This window comes from Cupressus sempervirens, chromosome 10, assembly GCF_028749045.1.
Source record: "Cupressus sempervirens isolate cs-2001-9-10 chromosome 10, ASM2874904v1, whole genome shotgun sequence".
In the NCBI taxonomy this organism is placed as follows: domain Eukaryota; kingdom Viridiplantae; phylum Streptophyta; class Pinopsida; order Cupressales; family Cupressaceae; genus Cupressus; species Cupressus sempervirens.
Window position 1 is genome coordinate 137403278 of NC_143127.1, and position 23540 is coordinate 137426817.

The window sequence follows — 23540 nt, forward strand, 5'->3', positions numbered from 1 at the left end:
CAATCAAGTTACCTGTAACCTCTTCCACGGGATTAAGGGCTAGATTTGGCACTGGTGGCTAATCTGTAGGTAGGAAAGTAGTTTTTGTTGATTTAGAGGGTGTGGTTTTTAGATTTCTTGGCTCCTCTAAAGTGCTCCCTTTCTCATTAATAGATGCAACTCTTTGCAGTTTTTCTATCAATATTTGCAAAGCCTCTCTAGTTTTTGCCAAACTATCCACTATTTTCTTTTAAGTATTTTGGATGTCTTGGAAGAATTTCTTTGCCATCTCATCTAGATCAGACATACATTTTTCTTCCTTGGATTTTGTAATTTTACTTTCAACTGGAGGTTTGATCAAAATTTCTTTATTCTTTTCTCACTGCAGATATCTCTTTTCTCTTTCATTTAGTTGCACGCAAACTTCTACAAAACCTCAAGCTGGCAAGATCATAGCTCTGATACCACTGAAATGTCCCTTTCTCTAATTTTATATGATATTTCAAGTCTCTAATCAAATTTTTTAAAATTAAACAACCAATATTTCAAAGATCCACCAATTTCTCAATAAACCCCAAATCGGGTATGCCCGAAATAGTGCCAAAAACTTCATAGCTTTACATATTATTAATAAATATGAAAGTAGACAGGTTTATATAAATTTCAGTAGCATAACACCCTACAAAAGGACATTTCTAGATCTATATAACATTTACACAACAACTCCCAAATGGAGGACAAAAATAATGCTCATCGAGCTCCCAAAAATAATACAAAATAGCCCAGAAATACCACAAAACACTAATAATCTATCAAAAAAGTTTAACCATGAACCAATACATATATTCAGCTCTATTTTAACATTTAAAATTCTGAAATATAGCAGCAACCCAAACTGATATGAAATACTCAACCGGAAACACCAAACTCTTACAAAAAATACACCCGAAAACCCACAAATTTACATTATTCAGCACAAGGGAAAACTCTGCATGAGCTTGCACATGGAATGGCTTTAAACTACCATCCTTGGGTCTCCATAGGTTTGGCAGCCTCTAAAGAACAACAACACAATGAGAAAAAATCAAGTTTCAGAATGAGCCCAAAATGCCTCCAAATCCCTTAAAAGAGGGAATAAACCTAACTTATGTCCAAAAGGGCTTAATAAAACATATTTTAATAATAATTTTTTATTTATTAGTCCATTGATTTTCAAATATTAGCCCCTTTTACCGAAACTTCACCTTTTGGGGCCTGCCTGCCTTAAAAAAGATTATTATTTTAATTATTTGAAAAGGGGACATGCCAGTTGGAATATTTATTTCTTATGGTTTAGCATGTTAGATTTTCTATTATTATGATGTTATTATGCTTTAGTAGTGATGTCCTTATAATCAAGCTTCGACTATCTAGTTGGCAGTTTGGGATGTTACATGCAGGGGATGGCTAGGAGCTTCGAGGTCTCATGATGTGATTATGGTTAGGAGGAACCACAAATTAGTTCATTGTTTGAGTTCATTTTGATTTTTCTTCTATACAATGCAATGTTACTTTAAGTTATTTCTGTTTACTGCTTTTTTTTGAGGTTTAGATTTAGATTTCGTATTTCCAACTTTTGGTTATTTGATTGAGTTCCTTTCATCAATATGTGGATCTAGTACTCCCTAGTGTGGAGGAAATTTACTTCATTTTTTTTACCTTTTCTATTTTATGGCATGCTATTTGGTATCCTCATGGAAAATTGTACTTTCTCATGTGAAAATGCAAGCTCTCTCATGGTGTGTTGGGTTTTCTCACATCGATTTTGGCACTTTCTTAGAAAAAAACCCACACTAGTTTTGGGGTGCTTTGGCTATTGGACCAAGCACTTCCTTGCATCTTTTGATGCATATCCTCACACAGAAGGAAAATCCTCAAGGGTAGTGTTGTGCTTCCTTGCACAAAATTTTCCTAGTCTATAGTCCTCATGTAGAAAATATGGGGTATCTCTTCTAGTTTTTGGGGATTGATTTTTTGTGTTTCCAGTACCCTTTGGTTTGCTAGTATTCCCTTACTTCTATAGTTTTAAGATTTTAGGTTCTACTATCATTGTGATCTTTTTTTCTCTAGTTGGTCATGTTAGTTTAGGTAGTGGCATTTGGAGATTCGTTAGTTGTCAAGATGGTGGTTAAGTTCATTGCAATATTTGTGATCCATTTATGATGTTTTCATGTGCACTCATACTTGTAATTTTTTCTTACATTGGTTTATATTTATCCTTGTTCTAAGGATCTCCAGGTGGGGCATTACATCTAGTATCAAAGCCCATGTTGCAACATTGCAATACCTGTGTTATGCTTCCACATTGTTTTTTTATTCTTTTGTATGTGTATTATTAGATATCAGTTATTATTTTAATATCTTTCTATAAATCTTATGCTTGTGACTCTTTGTTCTAACCTTACCTTGTTGCTTCTATAGTGATGCCTCCTACATGTAGACTAGGTGGTTGAGGTGGTACCCATAGCAATAACTATGAAGAACACCAAGAGGAAGAATGTCAGGTTGGTGAGGGGATCAGGCTAATAACAATCAGGGTGGCATTGAGGTACTAATGCTACCACTTCAAGAGATTCTTGCTGGTTTGGGCCGTCATGTAGAGAACACTAACAAGATCATGACTAGGAAGATGGATCCCATTATGGGGATTCTAATCATTCAAAGTGTAGAGACAAGGAGCATGAACATGAATAATCCTTTACTCTATCAGGTGGCTAAGAACACCATTAGAGTGGTAGGGACCACAATAGTGAAGATTCCATCCATTTGGATATCATGAAGTGTTGGAATTTTTTCCAACACTCCCCTTGGGATTCATGACAAGGGCTTACCCACCTCTTGTGTACTATAAGTTGAGTGGTTTTATCGAGCATTGAAATATTGACCTTTTGGTGCAACAACAACCCTACTCTAACAAGTGGTATTAGATCTTGGTCATAGGTTTGAATTCTTAGATGCTTGGGAAACATTGAGGGGGAGATTGTTAGAAATTTGTTCAACACTCCCCTCAAGATTTGTGACAAAGGGCTTAACTATCTCCTATGTACTATAAATTGAGTGGTTGCATCAAGCATTGAAAGATCAATCTTTTAGTACAATGACAACCCCACTCTAACATGAAGCCTCATCGATAATCAAAACTACCATTGTATGATGGTAAGGGAAGTGGCTTCAAAGATGAGGCTTTGTTACTGGACATGGAGCATTGCTTCACCACATGCCCATATGTAACCAATATGAAGGCATGTTGTTTGATTATGCAGTTGAGGGACCATGCATCCATATCATGGAATATTGTGGGGCAAAAGCTCTAGATCAATATTACAAATCTCACCTAGAAATCTTTGAGAAAAGGTTCCAAGAGAGATTCTTATATTGTTAGTTCAGAGAGACCCATGCTAATGAATTCTACAAGATCAAAAATGGCAACATGATAGTGGACTAATACGAGATGTGATTCTTTGAGCTTAGGAAATACTCATGCTACAAACACAATGATTTACTCCTAACTCATAATTTCATCTAAGGCCTTAAGGATGCCCTTATAGGAGAAGTTTTTATGCATCAACCTAGGACTCTTGTTCTTCTTGTGGAAAAGACATGAATTGTATAAAAAAGTCTAGCTAGAGGTCTTAGTAGAAAATTTGGTTTATAGAACCAAAGTGAATAGAATTTAGGATAGGATCCATAGTTTACCTAGCCCTCAAGGAAGGGTTAGACCCAATCAACCCCCTCAAAGTCATAACTAACAGAAGGCATATTAGACCAAAAGTGAATAAAATTATGTTACCTTCGCAAAGAAGAGAGATAGCCAGAGTCAAGGATAGAAATCACAATAGGATCACCCCCCTCAAAGTGGAAAGAAAAACTCTAGTAGGGGTAGTGCACCTTCCCCTAGTACTACTTATGGTGGCTGTGGAATAGGTTCCAACTTTAGGGGAAACTATTGTTCTTGTGGTCAACTTGGCCATAAATCTTTTGAGTGTTCTATCAAACCATCCACATGACCTAGTAAGAGTGTACCTAGATTTGAGCCTATAGTAGGAGATACTAAAAGGAATTATTGAGTCTTTGCAGTAGTTGACAATCATCAAGCTGAGCATCAAGGTACAGTAGTCAAGGCTACAAGTACATTGTGTGGTATTTTGTCTTCAATTTTGTTTGACTCTAGTGCTTCAAATTATTTCATTTCACCATCTCTTGTTCAATGATGTGGGCTACTGGAAGTACACTAGGTTGATAGGTGGTAGGTTGAGTTATACATGGGTTCCAAAGTGGCTATGGAGATGTTGGTCAGAGCTTGTTCTTTGAGTTTGGGAACCTTCACCACCATAGTGGATCTTTGTATCATACCTTTGGGATTGTATGACATTGTGTTGGCAATGATTGGTTAGCTACTCATCAAGTAAATATTGATTATCTTTGTAAGTTAGTATAGTGTGTTGATGGTATCAGTTGGCAGATGGAACTATTAGGAGTTTAGAGACTAGTCTCACTTTAAATGATCTTAGCTAATTAGCTAAAGCAGAGTGTACAAAAGGGTTGTCAGTTGTTTCTTATTTCTATTAGTGATCTTGAGGAAGTTAAGACCCATGTAGTGACACTTGATGATCACCCACTTCTTCATGAGTATGTAGATGTGCTTCCTAATGATATTCCACATATGCCACTATAGCATCACATTGATTTTTAGACTGATCCCATACTAGGAGTAGAGCCAATTTCACAAGCTTCTTACTGCATGACTAGTCAGAAGTTGAGTGAGCTCAAATTTCACTTAGAGAAATTGTTGGCCAAGGGCCATATTCATCCTGGTGTATCCCTATGGGGTACACCAATCATCTTTGTGAAGAAGGATGGATCTTTGTGTTTGTGCATTGACTACTGATAGTTGAATAAGGTGATGGCGAAGAACTAATATCCTTTTATGAGGATTGATGACTTATTCAATCAAATAAATGGAGCATGAGTGTTCTCAAAGATTGATCTCAAGTTGAGATCCCGTCACCTTTGTATCTATGAGGCTAACATTCATCAAACAACTTTTTGTATATAGTATGGGCATTACAAGTTCATGGTTGTGCCCTTTGGGTTAACCAATGTGCCATCAATGTTTATAAGTTTAATGAATGGAGTATTTTGCACTTACCTCAATTTGTGTTCTATTGTATTCTTGGATGATATATTGATCTATTCAAATACTATGGAGGAGTATGAAGTCCATTTACATCAAGTGTTGCAGTGCTTGAGAGACCATCAGTTCTATGGAAACTTGAGTGAATGTGGATTCTTCTTGTTAGAGCTGAATTATTTGGGACACATCATCACTAGTGATAGTATTGCAATAGATTTGGAGAAGATTTGTGCTATTATGGATTGGCTGGTACCCACTAATGTTTGAAAGGTTTATAGTTTCATGCTATTGGTAGGTTATAACCATCACTTCATGAATAATTTCTCATGAGTACCTCATCCCATCACTTCTCTTTAGCAAAAAGGGAAGAAGTATGTTTGGTTAGATAAGTGTGAGTCAACATTTAATGCTCTTAAGGAGTGTTTGACTAGTGCACAAGTTCCTACAATACCTAATCCTATAGGTGATTTCATGGTTTATATAGATGCTTCATTAGAAAATATGGGTGTGGTGTTGATGAAAGATGGCCAAGTGATTTCCTATAAGTCTAGAAAACTCAAGGCCCATGAACTCAACTACCCCAATCATGATTTGGAACTTGCGGCTATAGTGCATGCTCTAGTTTGTTGGAGGCATTTACTTTTGGGACACAAGTTTTAGTTTCATAGAAATCATAGGAGCTTCTAGTATATTTTTACTTAGCCAAACCTAAATGTATGAGAACGTTACTAGATGTAGTTCCTATGTGAATATGACTCTTATGTTGATTGCATTAAAGGGAAGAAGAATATTTTTGTAGTTGCCTTGAGTAGGAGGCAACATGAGGTATTAGTGTTGTCATTGGAAGTGGATTTGAGAGGTCGTATCTTGGGGGCTTTGCCTAGTGACACTTGGTGTCAGGAGCTGAGGGTGGAGATTGAGTTTGGACATACCCTTGAGGGTTGATTTTTTAGGTTACATGCTTGAGTGTAGTGGACTATTGTAACACTTGGAGTGTATCTATTGTTAGAAATAGGGTTTATTAAGGGGGGAATGAATTAGTATATTTCTTACTTTAAATCATACATAACAAAGCAATAAAGTAATGCTAAATAGTAATAGTAACAATGCACAAATATAACTCATAACACCATTTTTTTAACTAGGGAAACCTTGGCAAAGGGAAAACCCAAGTGGGCATGATACCCACTAGATAATATACTAATATATAACTTCCTTATTAGAGGATGGACCCTATTAGAAGTCAATGACAAAATTTAGTATATGCATTCCTTGTTGGGAGACTTTGAATCCCTGTTAGGAGATTCCAACCCTATTAGAAGTTGTAGTACAATAGATGCAAGGTGAGCCCATTGCACAAACATGCATTTCCAATTACAAGAAGAGTTCAATGCCCAAACAAGTAATCAAACTTATGGAATATAAGTACTACATATTCTTCCTTGACTGATCTTTGATCTTCAGCTCAATCTTGGATCACAAAATAGCTCATATAAAAACTTTCTATATATCACTTTTGCAAAAGTTTGCATAGAATCACAATTTCAATATAGCATTTACAATCACAATTGCTCCCTTTCTCATCGCAAGATCTCCTTTGCATAAATACCATGCCTTTATGCAAATTACTGCTAGGTTAGCTAGGACAAAAATCCACTTTTCCAACTTAGAGTAAACTTCTAGGATGTTGGCCCTAATTGGACAAGTAATTATCTTGTAAACAAGATAATCCTTTCCTTCAATTCTGCTATCCTATTTAACTTTAAACTTGATTATCTTTGTTCTATACAATTTTTACTAACTTTTGAGGTTATACATGTCATCATCAACATGTATACTATCTAGGTAAGTGTAAGAAATTGGGTATCACTTTTGCACAAAAAGTAAGTGTTTTTCTATTTTTGAAATTTCTTATCAATTGATATCAAATTTTGAGGCATTTAGAGATTGAATATAAAAAGAGTTCAGAAATAATTTTTTTAGTGTTTAGAATCTAGTTTTTGAATATGTAATTTAGTAGTGTACCCATATGATACATTATTTTTGTATGGATCTTTAAAACCAACTTTTTCAAAATGCTTGTTTCAAGACCATACCACAATCATGTACAGATACCATAATTTAACACAAATAAATGAATTTTCATAAATCCTTTTAAATGGAGTTATCTAATACACATAAGATTGATGGAAATATTTTTCCATAATTTTTTGTTGAATAATTTTTTTATTACTAATTATTAATTAGCTATAAAGGTAAATTTTAAAACCTCTCATGTATGGATACCATAGTTTTATAAAAAAATCATTTCTTTCAAAAATCATTTTTTTAACATCAAATTTATTTTGTATGTAGATTGATGACATATAAATAAATTTTATTTTTTGATGAATAGTACCTTCCTTATATTAAAAAAATACAATAAAGTTACATATTCACAAAAAAGGGGTCGAGGTAAATAAGATCACCTTGCTAGTTCATATAGCCCAAGGCTAGAGATAAACTATTCATCATAAAAAACATCAAAAAATAAAAGGCCTTAGACTGCCAACAAAGTGCTAGCCAAGGGATGAGGATCCTTATCATTAGATCCCCACCTAGGGGTGGGGTGAGTGGATGGATCAAGGAGAGCCCATCCATTAGTAGTAGCAAAAACATCATCATCTTCTTTTTCTCCCTCAATCTTGGGAGGGGAAATGGCTAAATTTAGCCAAGGGAACACCCACTTGGGGCTTGAATGAGAAGAGGGCCAACTAGTAGTAGGAGAAATAAGAGGAGCCATTGGGGACCACCCTAAACCAGACCTCCATGGGGCCAAGGTGGAGTGGTGCTGACCACTAGAGCCTCTAGGAGAGAGGAACCAACCAAAAGCACCACCGCTAAGAGAGTGGTGTGGCTGAGAGCAAGGTGTGTGTGAGTGGCAAGTAGAACTGCTATGTCCTCGATGATACTATAGGGATGAGTACAATAATCAAAGGTAGAATTTGACAAAACATGAGCAACTGTACAAGGGACATTTCCCCAATGTACCTATAGCTTCTACAGATGAGCCACCCCTAGAGCCACTATATCTATTTGTACTTGAATCTATAATAATATATTGTTATAAATGCATGCTTTAGCATACATAGCAACATTAATGTCAAGAGTGTTAATAGCAAAGATAATAGCATCGCGATCTTTCCAAATGGTAAATAAGATCTCCAATCTAAAAGCATGCCAAATTTGAGAGTACTTGAAGGGAATCTGAGTATTGTCTCCCAAAACAACCATATGCCAAGAGAAAGGTTCTGGGTCAAAGGGGTGAAAGAGATCATGGATCCATTTATAGTAACACTGAGCCCATCTACATAACCAAAAAATGTGCAAACAAAGTCTCTAGTTGACCACAAAAAGGGCAATGCTGGTCAAGAACTCCCAACTACCACAGTCAGGTGCCTAAAGGAAAACCCTGGAAAATAATAGACCAAGAAAAATGCATAATTTTAGGCTTTGTAATGGTTCTCCACATAGTGGAAAACCTATAACTCTAAGTATGGTGAGAAAATTGCAAATGCCATCTTTGGTTGAGAACTTCGATCATGGGCAAGTGAGGAACCAACCACCTGTAGCCAAGCCTAGGTTTGTATCTAGTTACTAGAGTGGTTGGATAGCACTTCTAGTCTTTCTTCCAAGGGTGTGAAGATTGAATGCCAAGTATATGCAACATACGGGGATGCACCATAGAAACTAGAAGATCAAAAGTCTAAAGATTTGGATAGGTAAGACTGAATTGCACTTTCATGTCTTCCCATGACCATAAGCTCATAGTAACTCTATAGAAAAGATATTTAGGGGTTCTTATGAATCATTTGAAAAAATGCAGAGCACTATCCTCATGTACTTTAGCCAAGGGAAGACCTTGGATAGAAAATAATGGTGACCACCAGAGATTATGTTGGTTCATGGAAAGCTCATCTCTAAACCCATCAATAGCCCAACAAAGCTAGGGCTCAATAGATTCCTAGGCTTTCCAAATTTTTTTGGCAACAAAAGTGCCCTGAATCAAAATAGGTTTAGTGGTCACAAGAAGGGTCTGAAAAAAGATCCCCTTCTAGACTGGCCAGTGAATTGGAAAGCCTAAAGAAATGCAATGCCACAAAAAAATCTTCCAAGCTTCATTGCTAGTGACAACATAGATAACCCATTTGGCAAAAAGAGTAGTACATTGTCTCTAGGTAGAGAGAAAGCCAAGGCTACTACACTCTTTGGGAAGACAACAGAAATACCAAGCAACTCTATGAAATCCCTAGTGAGAAGAATCTAAAGCCTAGAGGAAGTCACATAGCAGATGCTCAAGTTTGAGATAAGAGGCCTTTGAAGGAGCCCAATACAAAGAGTAATACACATGGGTGGTGGCAAACACCTTGGAAAAAATCTATAATTTTCTCACAAGGGAGAGAAGCTTGGTGATCCAATACTCTAGCTTCTTTATTTGTGCAAGCATGACATTCCAGAGCTCAACAACCAAAGCTTGAAAGGAAAAAGGGATGCCCAAAAAATGAAAAATTGCACCATGCACATTGGGAAGGGAAGAGTGCTTGTAGCAAAGGGTTTTGTGCCATTGTATAATAGACCCAAAGACAAGACAAAAGGTATCAAGACATTGTAGAGTATAAGCAACATTATCCTCATCCTTAATGAGAGTCAGGAAGGAGTCATCAATGAAATGGCCATTCACAAGTTGATCGGGAGAGTTTAAAAGGGAAATACCATGAACCCTACCTTGTGAAATGGCATGGGCAAGCAAGTAGCCAATACATATAGAGAGGGTGCTAGAGGATATCCTTTTTGAATTGAATGATAAAGCCCAAAGGCTTGAGACTATCAACCATTGATAGAGATGCAAGTAGAAGCATCCCCAAAAAGAATTTAAACTAACTATGAAAGATTAGGGCAAAACCCAAGTGCCTAAAACATTACAAGAATGAAGGGACACTCTGTCTGGTCATAGGCTTTAGGAAAATCAATCTTAAGAAAGATGGCCTATTTCTTGGAGTGCCAAGCCCACTCCATCCCTTCCCACACAATGATTATATTATATAGAATATACTGAGATTTGATAAAAGCCATTTTCTTGGGGTGAATAATCTAGGGAAGAAGATGATGGATTTTAAGAGAGAGAGAGCCTTGGCAATGATCTTGTAAGAGACATTTAACAAGGTGATGGCCCTTTAATTACATATATCTTCAAGGTCACCTCCCTTAGTTATAGACCTGATATTTCCATTATTAATAATATTGCCCAAAGATTAGGAATTTTAGGCTTCAACATAATCCTTATGCAAGTCTAGTTTGATATCTTCCCAAAAGGCCTTGTAAAATTCACAAGGGAAACCATCACAACTAGGGTCTTATTATCTACCATGGAGAAAACAACTTCTTTGAGGTCCGCTAAAGTGAGCTTTTTCTCACAAAATACATATTGTTCTAGAGTGAGCCTTTTAGAAGTAACATTTAAACAAGCCTACAAGGCTTGATTTCAAACTTTTGAAGGGCCCTGTGCCATAATTTTTTTTCCTAGTGGTGAATGAAATCTTGGGGGATGTCAAGAAGCTCATAGAAAGAGTATTGACCCTCTTGAATGTATTTGATCCCAACTACAAAATGGTGAGCCCTCAATGAATTAAAAAATTCCTTAGAAGCTTGATGTCCAACCTCCAGCCAGTGTAGGTAGGCTTTGAGCTAAGCTTCTTGGGTAGTATGGTTATCTACAACCTACTTTTGATGGTGGAGGTTGGCAAGCCAAACTTGAAGATCCATGTCAAATGGATTCATGGCAAGAGCTTCCATGGTTATACGAAGATCTTTAGTAGTGGCCTCATATGATCTACTATGGTAAGTGGCCAACTATCTCCCATAAATATGAAGAAACCTCATAGTATGGGCGATGGCATCATTCCACCACTAAATCCACCTAGAAGTGGATTGGGGCCTAGGTTCAAGATTCCAAGTTTGTAAAATATGAGAGATAGTAGGTGGATGTGAAAACAAGGAGGTATTAAGGTAAAACTAAGTTTTATGATTACAAGTAGGGGTGAAATGATAGCTACTAGAAAAATGAATGAGAAAATGGTAAAAAAGAGTCACAATAGAAAAAGGATTGATAGGTAGCATACTCATGTGAAAACAGGAAAAAAGGGACTAAACAAAAATCATAGCATAGTCCAGCCTTTTAAGAACCCTATCAAATCCCTCTTGAAAGTTGGATCAAGTGTGCAAGACACCATCAGGGTGGTAATGGTTATCATTAAGATCAAAAAGATCCAAGTTTTTCTACATGTAAAGCTAAGCTTCCCTCTCTCCAGCTAACCATCAAAATAGTAGAAGGCCCACTTTATCAATAGCCAACTCAAACTTATTGAAATCTCCATAGAGTATCCAAGTGGTAGGCAATAGATGATTAGATAGCCACCTCCATAAGTGTGAATGCTCAATCACATCATTAGGAGCATAAAAATTGATAATGCCAAAAGAATGATTTTGGGAAGATAGTAAAATCCAAAAAATTCTCTCCATGGGTTCAGAACCATGAGAAATAACAAAAGGAAAAAACCAAGGGGAGAGAAGAGTGACTACACCATCTTGACTAGCTCCATGTTGAGAGGAAAAACTAACACCATCTAACCATATAACACAATAGGCTGAGTTGAGAAGAAACCCAAAAAATTTGACTTCTTCCAAGCAGAATACATCATATTGCTAAGCCTACACTTAGTATCATGAACAAAATATTTTCTAAGGAGGTTTGTTAGTCTCCACACATTCCATGAGGGGAAATTAATTATAGACCAACTTGCATGTCCTCCTTGTCCCCAAGTAAGGAGAAATTGCTATGCAATAAAGTAGAAGATTCAAATGAAGGGTCATACAAAGAGATGACTCTTCATTTGTCCCCATTGATAGAGACAACATTATGGCCTTCAGGAGTACAAGAGTGACAAAGAGATTGATAGGAAATAATAGAACCTAGTTAAGGTACATGACCTCAAGTAGCTTGAACCTTTAGCTATTATGTCCCTTATAAAATAGGGTTTGAAATAGGCAGTGGCATGACCATGGAAACTGGTGGTGTCTTAAATGGTACTAAAACTACTAAGCAACAAAATGCTTAATACCAAAATGACAGTACATACATAATCTAAAGACTAGCCTATTCTTATCGACAATTGCATATGTAAGGTATTTAGACCCAACTTCAAAAAAAACACAAATGGTTTTCTACTCTTTTTGCTCTGCACAACCAGGGTGGGTATACCTAGGGATGGTTCAAAACTGAAACGACTGTATGAGGATTACTCTTAGTTTCATTCTGATTCTCATTTCAAGAACCTCAAATATATACATAATTATTACTAACTTGATAAACACACCCCATAAATAGATATGGCCAAGAAGTCTTCTATAGATCTGCAGACATTTTCAACAACAATGGCTAACTAAAGAAAAAAAATTTCCATGCAAACAAGTGTTGACAAACTTTGAAGATCTACAGGAAATAAAAGTAAAATTTGATTTGATGATGCATTTGGAAAACCATTTGTAAGATATTTCTCCTTCAGCTGAAATAACTTGATCAGTGCCTAATCCATTGGGGTTCAGAGTCTATAGAAAAATCTAAGATCTAATTTGTTGCCATACAATAAATTTTATCAGCAATTCTTATCAGAATTTATCATTCAAAATCCTTTTCAATACTTAAGGAATCTTATCACATTCATCAAAGATTTTATTTAATCCATTGAATTAACAGTAATGATAGATGGATATACAACCTAACTAGATTGCATCCAATTGTACAAGCTTTTACTCATACAACATTAAGGTAGCTAAGTATTGAGAAGGAGACAAAATTAAGAAAGAACTGATATGGGGACAGTTCATAGTTTGTATTCATTTCCTTTGAAAATGGTATATCTTTTACAATAAACTCAGAATAGCCTTCAGAAAGAAACATAGTTCATTTTATCTTCATGTATTTTCAGAAAATTTGACAGAAAAATACATTACAAACATGACTTCAAAATTTGGACCAAAAACTAGACTAAGCACAATACTTAGAAGAAAAAGAATTTGGACCCTCTCTTTAGCCTTGGGATCTCACTTAAATAGTGTGAGATGCAACAAGCTTCAGGCTAAAAAAAATGATAGGTGTCCCTCTAAGAAACAGGGGCACTCACCTACAATTCTGTCAAAAAGACAAGAACAAAATAACAGAAAGGCTAATTACAACAAACATTCCTTGGTGGGTCCCTTTCTATTATGCTTCTCATTTGTTGAGACAAGAAAATATGATTTGATCTTACAATCATTTTTCATCTTTAGAGTACATAGCCATGAGGTCTGAAAGTGATGTATCATCTTCAGTTACATGCAAACTCACTTTAATCTGGGGATCTTCCATGTATTCATTACCAATTACAAGGGTAACTGTTACTTTCGCATCTTCCTCCTCATTGTCTCCTGACATCTGTTCCATAAACTAATTTTTCGATTTATTAAAAACATCATCATCTGGCCAATCAAAACTTAGAGCTTCTCTTTGTATCTTTATTAAAGAATTTGCACGTTCTTCTAAATCATCAAATTGTTTTATCATAGTAGTATAAAACAACTATATTTTTACTAGCTCTTCATTTGTCTTTGCCCAGAACTAGTGGCCAGTCTCACTGATGATGTTTATTATTCTTTCATTGAATAACTCATCCATCTCCCTTTTCCATTTTTCCTTTTCCTTTACTGTATCAACAGATTCTAAAGCACAAGAAAATAGGGTGAATTTTTTAGCAATATATTTGGAAAAACAGAGTGTTAATCTTCTCTGTAAAGAATCTCTTTCATCACCAAAATTCTCTAGCTTATTTAACAAATCAAAAATCTTCTCAACTTGATGATAAGGCATTTGGACTATAGATATACATATGATTGTAATATCATTATTTCTCTCCCTCCATTTCTATGCAAGAGAAGTCAGTCTATCCTTTTCTTTATTCAACTCATCCATAAGGGTTATAATTCTTGTCACCTGATCATAAAAAGTTGACCATTGTATTTTATCCCTCAAATATACCACACCCTACTTCAATTTTTCTTCCTGTTGATTTCTAAATTCTATCTGCAACTCGTGTAATTTGGTTTTTTCTACTTCAAAGTCCTTTGCAGTATAGAATTGAGGTCTTTCAGGGGTGTCAAGTATTTCAATGATAGGGGTTGATCCAAAAAATGAATGTGAAGGGTACATAATTCTAAGTGTACTAGATTCTCCCACCTTTCTTTTCCCAAGTATCTTCTCCAATTGAGATACCCTATTTTCTAGCTCAATTCTCTTTTTTACTTCTTGATTGTAGGCATCCACCACTATTTCATACTTACTCTGCAAATCAGTCATTTCCATTTCTTCTCTTTATGCAGTGGCCAAGGAAAATTTAGAGTAGGCCACATTCATGTAGGCTACCTATACATTTGAAGTATCTGCGACCCTCCTCACAATGATACTCCCTGTTAGTCCTGAATCATCGGACTGTAATGGAGTAGTCCTGGATCCTCTTCTTAGTGACCACATAACAAGGGCAGCTTGATCATTACTGAATGCTATTCCCAAGAATTCCTTTTTATCTGGATCCTGTAATCCTAAATTATTTGACACAGAATTAAAAATTAAGGCATCAGAAATATCCCAATTGGGCAATATTAAAATATTTGCATTTTTCACCATCTGTCTACCCTTGTCAGGGGTTATATTTTGGAATTCTTGTATCATTTGTTCCTTTTTTTGATTCTGAATGGAGCCTTCATCCATTTTTAGATGCTCTGCTTTCATATTCCTACACATTTGTTCAAAAATGTGCATGTTTTCCCTCCATGCAAACTGATGGAAAGCCCTAGATTTTACAAAACTGTTATCAGACAAAAATTGCTGACTGGCTTATTCCAAAATAGGGTCTAATTCCCTTCCTCTGAAATCTATTACAGTTAATTCAAAACTTGGCACAAGAGGCTCTTGGGGGTTCTATTCATCAATTTCTGCTTGAGTAACAAAAATTCCTCCTTGCGACCCAATTTGTTGAATTTGCTCATTGGTGAGCTGCTCTTCCTCAATTCTCATTGGAGTTTGGGAAGGTGAGTAACCTTCATCATGGGATTCCTCTTCCCTTATTATTTTTCTTCTTTTGGGAGAAGGTTCAGGGGGTCTTTCTTCAAGAAGAATATTAGTAGATTCAATTACCTATTTTTCTTTGTTTACAATGGGCATTTGATCCCGAATAATAGTATATCCTGTCCTCTTTTGTACAACTAGTGGACCTACTCCTATGTTAGGGGTGAAACCCAATTTCCTCATAACTTCTCTAGCTTTATCTAGAAAAGAATCAATAAAATGTTGTTTCTTTTCATTCATTACCTCCATTATTTCTGAGAATATACTCATGAGCTTATTTATCCTATCTACATTAGTCGCAGCATTACTAAGAGCACTGTAATCTTTGTCAAAACAATTAATAAACTCGAAATTTTTTTAATAGACTCTCCATTTTTCTTTCTTTGTTTCTTGCTCCTAGAGAGAATATTTATTCCTTATTATATCTTCAGGGAAGTAGAATTTATGCTGACTTGGACGAAGCTTGATCCTATGTCTAAGAGAAAAATTAAAGAAATCTTCTGTGTTACAAAAATGAGCATGAGATACTGCCATCTTATACCGATCCAAAAATTTGTAGAGGAAGATCCACCCTTCTTTAGTTATTACAAACTGGTGAGCTATAGTGCAAGTAGAAAAAATTGATCCTGTTCCCCTTTTGTGCAAAAAGGTCTCCTCCACTCTTCCTAACTGCCATAAAAATTCAGCTACCCCTACCTTTAAAGGTACCTGATAGGGTAGTATATGGGGTGTCCCTTTGAACCCATAGACCCTAATGACAGTTGAGACTAGATATGGGATGATATCTCCCCAATTATGTGAAACTTTTAAACTATGAGGTCTGTCCATAGGCCTAACAAGATGCATTAGGGAGTACTGACCCCAAACCTTTTGCACCTTGCCCTTTGCAATCCCCACCAATCCATTGTGAATCTCATTAGCCAGGTAAGATGCAAAATTAAAAAATATTTCGACACCGAAAGAAGAGATTTGGGTGATCATATACATTGTTGGTGTTTTTATATGATGTTAAAATAGTGCTAAAACTACTAAGCGACAAAAGGCTTAATACCTAGATATCAGTACATACACAACCTAAAGAATAGCCAATTCTCATTATCACTTGCATATGCAAAGTACTAGGACCCAAATTCAACAAAACCTCAGACGATTTTCCACTCTTTTGGCTCTATAAAAACCAGGGCGGGTGTACCCGGGGATGGTTCAAAAATGGAACAATTGTATGAGAATTATTCTTAGTTTCATTTTTTTTCTCATTTCTAAATCCTCAAACATATACGTAACTCTTACTGAATTGGTAAACACATCCCTTGAACAGATATGGCCAAGAAATCTTCTATAGCTCTGCAGATGTTTTCAACAGCAATGGCTAAATGAAGCTAAAATGATCCATGCAGGCAAGTGCTGGCCAACTTCGAATACTTACAGGAAATAAAAGTAAAAATTTATTTTATGATGTACTTTGAAAAAACTAGTCATAATATACTTCTCTTTTGGCTGAAATATTTTCGATCAGTGCCTAATCCATTGGGGATTCAGAGTCTATAGTAAATTCTTAGATCTAATTTGTTGCTTTGCCACAAATTCTTATCAGCAATTCTTATCAGAATTTATCATTCAAAAACCCTTTTTAATACCTCAGCAACCTCATCACATTCATCAGAGCCTTTATTTAATCCATTGAATTAACAGAAATAACAAATGGATGTACAACCTTACTATATCGCAATCAATTGCATAAGCTTTTACTCACGCAACATCAAGGTAGCTAAGTATTTAAAAGGAGACAAAATTCAGAAAGAATTGATATGGGGACAGTTCATAATTTGTATTCATTTCCTTTGAAAATGGTATATCCTTTACAATAGAACCAAAAAGACCTTCAGAAAAGAAGCATAGTTGTTTCTACATTCATGTATATCTCAGAAATTTTGACAGAAAAGTATACTACAAACTTGCTTTCCAAATGTTTGGACCAAAAACAGGACTAAGCACAATACTTAGTAAAAATAGAATTTGGACCATTCTTTAGCCTTGGGATCTCACTTAAATAGTGTGAGATGCAACAAGCTTCAGGCTAAAGAAGGTGACAAGTGTCCTTTCAAAAGAAAGACAAACACAAAATAACAGAAAGATTAACAACATTTCTTGGCGGGTTCCTTTCTATTATGCTTCTGAATTGTTGAGACAAGAGCATGATCTGACCTTACAATCATTCTTCACTTTCGGAGTACATACCCATGAGGTCTGTAAGTGATGTATCATCTTCTGTTACCTGCAAACTCACTTTAACCTGGGGATTTTCCATGTCATCATTGCTGATTACAAGGGTAACTATTACTTTTGCATCTTCTTCCTCATTGTGTCTTGACATCTATTCATTAAACTAATTTTTCCACTTATTAAAAGTATCATTATCTGGCCAATCAAAACTTAGAGTTTCTCTTTGTATCTTTATTAAAGAATTTGCATTTTTCTCTAAATCATCAAATTCTTTTATCATAGCAGTATAGTAAAATTGTACTTTTACCAGTTCTTCATTTTTCTTTACCCAAAACCAATGGCCAGTCTCACTAATGATGTTTATTATTCTGTTATTGAATAATTCATCCATTTCCTTTTTCCATTTTTCTTTTTCCTTTACTGTATCAACAGATTCTAAAGCACAAGGAAATAGGGTGAATTTTTCAGCAAGATATTTTGAAAAATAGAGTATTAATCTTCTCTGTAAAGAATCTCTTTCATTTTCAAAATTTTCTAACTTATTCAATAAATCAAAAATCTTTTCAACCTGATGATAATGCATTTGGACCATAGATATACATATAATTGTAACATCATTATTTCTCTATCTCCATTTCTGTGCAAGAGAATCTAGTCCATCCTTTTCTTTATTCAATTCATCCTTGGGTTACAATCCTTGTCAACTGATCATAAAAAGTCGACCATTGTATTTTATCCCTCAAATATGTCACACCCTGCTTCCATTTTTCTTCCTGTTGATTTCTAAATTCTATTTGCCACTCATGTAATTTGGTTTTTTCTACTTCAAATTCCTCTGCTGTATAGAATTGGGGTCTTTCAGGGGTGTCAGGTATTTAAATGATAGGGGTTAATCCCACAGATGACTGTGGAGGATATGCAATTCTCAGTGTACTAGATTCTCCCACTTTCCTCTTTCCAAGTATCTTCTCCAATTGAGATACCCTGTTTTTCAGCTCAATTTTCCTTTTTACCTCTTGATTATAAGCATCCACCACTATTTCATATTTACTGTGCATATCAATCATTTCCTTCTCTTCTCTTTCTACAGTGGCCAAGGCAAATTTAGAATAATCCACATTCATGTGGGCTGCCTGTACATTTGAAGTATCAGCAACTCTCCTTACAATGATACTCCCTGTTAGTCCTGAATCATCAGGCTGTGATGAAGTAGTCCTGGATCCTCTTCTCAAGGACCACATAACAAGGGAAGCTTGATCATTGCTGAATGTTGTACCCAAGAATTCCTCTTTATTTGGATCCTGGAGTCCTAAATTATTTGATACAGAATTAAAAATTAATGCATCAGCAATATCCCAATTGGGCAATAATAAAACATTTTCATTTTTTACCATCTGTCTACCCTCATCAGGGGTTATATTTTGGAACTCTTACATCATTTTTTCCTTTATTTGATTTTGAATGGAGGCTTCATCCATTTCTGGATGTTCTGTTTTCATATTCTTACACCTTTGCTCAAAAATGTGCATGTTTACCCTCCATGCAAACTGATGGAAAGCCCTAGATCTTACAAAATGGTTATCAGACAAAAAATGCTGACTGGTTTGTTCCAAAATAGGGTCCAATTCTCTTTCTTTGAAATCTACTATAGCTAATTCAAAACTTGGCACAGGAGGTTCTTGGAGGTTCCCTTCATCAATTTCTTCTTGTGTAACAAAAATTTCTCCTTGTGACCCCATTTGTTCGAATTGTTCATTGGTGAGCTGCTCTTCCTCAATTCTCATTGGAGTTTGAGAAGGTGAGTAACCTTCATCAGGGGATTCTTCTTCCCTTATTATTTTTCTTCTTTTGGGAGAAGGTTCAAGGGGTCTTTCTTCTAGGACAGTACTGGTGGATTCAACTACCTATTTTTCTTTGTGTATAATGGGCACCTGCTACCGAACAATAGTATATCCTGTCTTCTTTCATACCACCAGTGGACCCATTCCAATTTTGGGGGTGAAACCCAATTTTCTCATAACCTCTCTGGCTTTATCTGGAAAAGAATCAATAAAATGTTGTTTCTTCTCATTCATTACTTCCATTATCTCAGAGAAAGTACTCATGAGCTTATTTATCTTATCTGCATTGGTTGCAGCATTACTAAGAGGACTGTAATCTTTGTCAAAACAATTAATGAATTCCAAAACTTTTGAATAGACTCTCCATTTTTCTTTTTTTATTTCTTGCTCATGGAGAGAATATTCATTTCTTATTATATCTTCAAGAAAATAGAATTCATGCTGAATTGGACGAAGCTTAATTCTAAGTCTAAGAGCAAAGTTAAAGAAACCTTCTGTATCACAAAAATGAGCATGAGACACTGCCATCTTATATTGTTCCAAAATTTTGTGGAGAAAGATCCACCCTTCTTTAGTTATCACAAACTGGTGGGCTATAGAGCAAGTAGGAAAAATTGATCCTATTTCCCTTTTGTGCAAAAAGGCTTCCTCCACTCCTCCCAACTGCCACAAAAATTCAGCTATCCCTACCTTTAAAGGTACCTGATAGGGTAGTACATGGGGTGTTCCTTTGAATCCATAGACCCTAATGACAGTTGAGATTGAATATGGGATAATATCTCCCCAATTATGTGAAACTTTTAGATTATGGGGTTTGTCCATAGGCCTAACAAGATGCATTAGTGCCTTAGGAATTTTGGGATTATCACTCAATATGAGGCATCTTAGTTTGGAGGCAAAGTGCCTATCAAATCTAACAAAGCTATCATTTTCTGCTTCCCAAGTCATGTCTGCACTCCATAATTGGACTGGCAGTGCCTCCCCCTCTTGTTCCCTATTTAAAACTATTTCTTTACCAAAATAAGTGGCCCCTTTAAAAAGAAACATATGCATCAATAGGGAGTACTGACCCTAAACCTTTTCCACCTTGCCCTTTGCAATCCCCACCAATCCCTAGAGAATCTCATTAAGCAAGTAAGATGCAAAATCAAAAATTATTTCCACACCAAAAGAGGAGATTTAGGTGATCATATACATGAAGCTTACCGGAATAAAATCTTCTTCGCCCTCTCCGAAGACTCCGCATAGGGTCCTATATATCTCTACTGCCCTGGCATTAAAGCATGATTTTTTGAATGGTTCTTTAGAAGATGATGTTAGGGTTGGGAGGCCTCCAATCCAGCCTATGTGGGCTTTCAGTGCACCCTGTCTAACTACATCCCTTTTGGATATATATTCTTTTTCTAACTCTATCAAATTAATGGACACATGATACATAGTGAGAGATCCCAGACTAAAAACCTTCCTAATCTCCTCGGGACTGATGGTAACTAAAGCCTCACCATCCATTCTTCTCACTACCTTAGTGGCTTGGTCATAATTTTTTGCTATAGCTTCAAGCAGGTCAAAATCCATAAACACACTGGGGACAACAAGCTTTCCAAAATCAAAATTCCATATATTGGCATGAGGGGCATATAACTTCCTTTCCGCAAACCATTTTTTGAATAAACTCAAACCAGTTTGAGAAGTTTGAGCATCTTGAACCCAATTACCCTTATCATACAATCCATCAGCTATCCTTAGCCTAGGGTTCAGTGAGGTTAACCTCTTAACTTGCACCATTTCTACAGTAGACTCAGGAAGTAACTCAAGCAAATCATCATGCACATTTCTATCCAAGTAGTTTATTGCACCTAAAAATCCCTTCTTCGGAGGCATCTTGGGCTATCTTTTTAGAACTTAAAAGCTCACAAAGATTATGGTAGTTTTACTTACTTGAATTCTGTCTCTGTTTTCCTTTGTATTCCTGCAAATTTTTCGCGAACAGACAACTTGACAATTTTTCTCAAACCTTGGCACACTTTTCTTTCAGTAATGGCTTCTACACAAGAATGGCTCCAAATCTTTTCTCGCGTGAAATGAAACTAATGAAATCTCTCTATATTATACTCTGTTTTTCCTCACGGATGAAGCTTTCTTATCTAATTAATACAGAGAGTGGCACTACATTTTTCATTTAAAACTGCGTTGTCGATCTTCAAAGATCCTACGATCATGTGGTACAGAGAGAACAACTAGGAGTTATATTTTCCATGTCAGTTCTTTTACCCAATGAGAAATTTGCCACGTACAGAATTCTTTCTTTGATGGCGCTTATATTTGGACCCAATGATGACTGAGAACACGTGTCAGAATGTTGCTACTTTGTTATGCATAAAAAATGAGCACCTTGCCATGGCGAAGTAGCGACAATCGTTGATCAGATCTAGAAATGATCGAAAGATATGCTACAAGGCTTCTTAAGAAATAAGGTGGCGGGCCCAACTCGCTATGTCACTATAATTATCTCCCTTGCAACTCTTCATAGCAAGGAGACAACAGCCGTTGATCACTTACCAAATCAAAGGTGAAGAAGAAACACAAGATCTCCTGATTTATATTTGCTATGTTGCATGGCTTAACAAGCATGCAACTTGTCATAGTGAGGTAGTGAGCTCCGTTGATACACTTCAAGCTAACATTCAGGATTTTTTGTACATTCAGTCAGATAGGCATTAATGAGAATTGGATCTCTGCATAGTTGGCACATGTCAAAATTTACCATAGTCATTTATCATTCCACGTCACCAAAGATCTTGCCGATCTTTTACCATTTTACGGGGCCTCGCTAACTCGCTAACGGTGAAGCACCTGAATTTTTTGATAGCGAGGTAGCGAGCTCCAGCACTTGAAAGGATTCTATGCCAAAAAATGCAAGGTTTACCCAGTAATCACTTCTGTCAATTAAAACTGATTCTGACAACGGTATTTATGACTGGTCATGCCACCTAGTGTAATTATAAAACAAGCAAGATGCAATGTCATCATCTTCAGATTTTCACGTGGCCTCGCTACTTCGCTAACGACGAAGTGCCTAATTTTTCCGATAGCGAGGTGGTGGAACGTCCAGAAAAACCATCATTCTGGCTCTAATGTCAGATATTCTAGTGGGTCCCTATCCTTTTTGGAGGGTAACTTGCAAAGTGTACCTGCACAAAAGATCATTTAATAAGCAAATCTCCGATCGCCGTATCTTCACTTTACGGTCCCGCCTCTTAAAATACTCAATACTCATTACCTCTCCATACTTAATAAGCATGCAACTTGTCATAGTGAAGTAATGACAATGGTAGATCTAGTCGGATCTGACGGTTGGGACAAATAAAAAGAAAGGTAACCCGGGAGAAAGGAAAAGGAATATGATAGCATATTTGTCTCTTTTGAAAATTCAAAATTTTGCACTCGAAAATTTATGAATAGAGATGATATAGGGTTTACATGATAATTATTTCTTATGAATGATTTATCCAAAACCCTATGCTTCACTTAGGAATAGAACATTTGACTTTTCTATGATTTAACTGAAAACTTCTACTACACAAAAAGTCAGACCAACAGTGGCTCTGTCTGGGGATGATAGACTACTTGAGTCTATGCAAGAATTCAGAATCTATGGGAGAGTAGACCACACATCTGTTAAGGTGACAACTTTTTCAGAGAGCACAAAGCAACACACAAAAAATAAAAACCCAGACTGTACAAGGATTTACAGAAAATAGGATGACAGGAAACTTTAAAACTATTGTTCATGGAAGAAAAAAAAAAATATTTTTTCAAGAAAAATACCTCTTCAAGAACTGTCCATGAATTGGCAATTCAAGAATATTATCAAATATATCTTTGATTATGTAAGAATCTTCACCCCAAGCATTCTCAATGAGATATGGGCCTAACCAAATGGGATCAAATTTTCCATGTTTTCCTTTATCTTCAATTCTGGCATTCCACATTAAGACTAGGTCTCCATTTTAAAATTTCTTGTTTACAGTTCTTTTATCATAGAGTGTTTTGACTTGCAACTGCAACTTTTGGTTCCTCAGAGATGCTTCTCTTCTGGCTTTGGTCAATCTTACCAATTCATCCATTC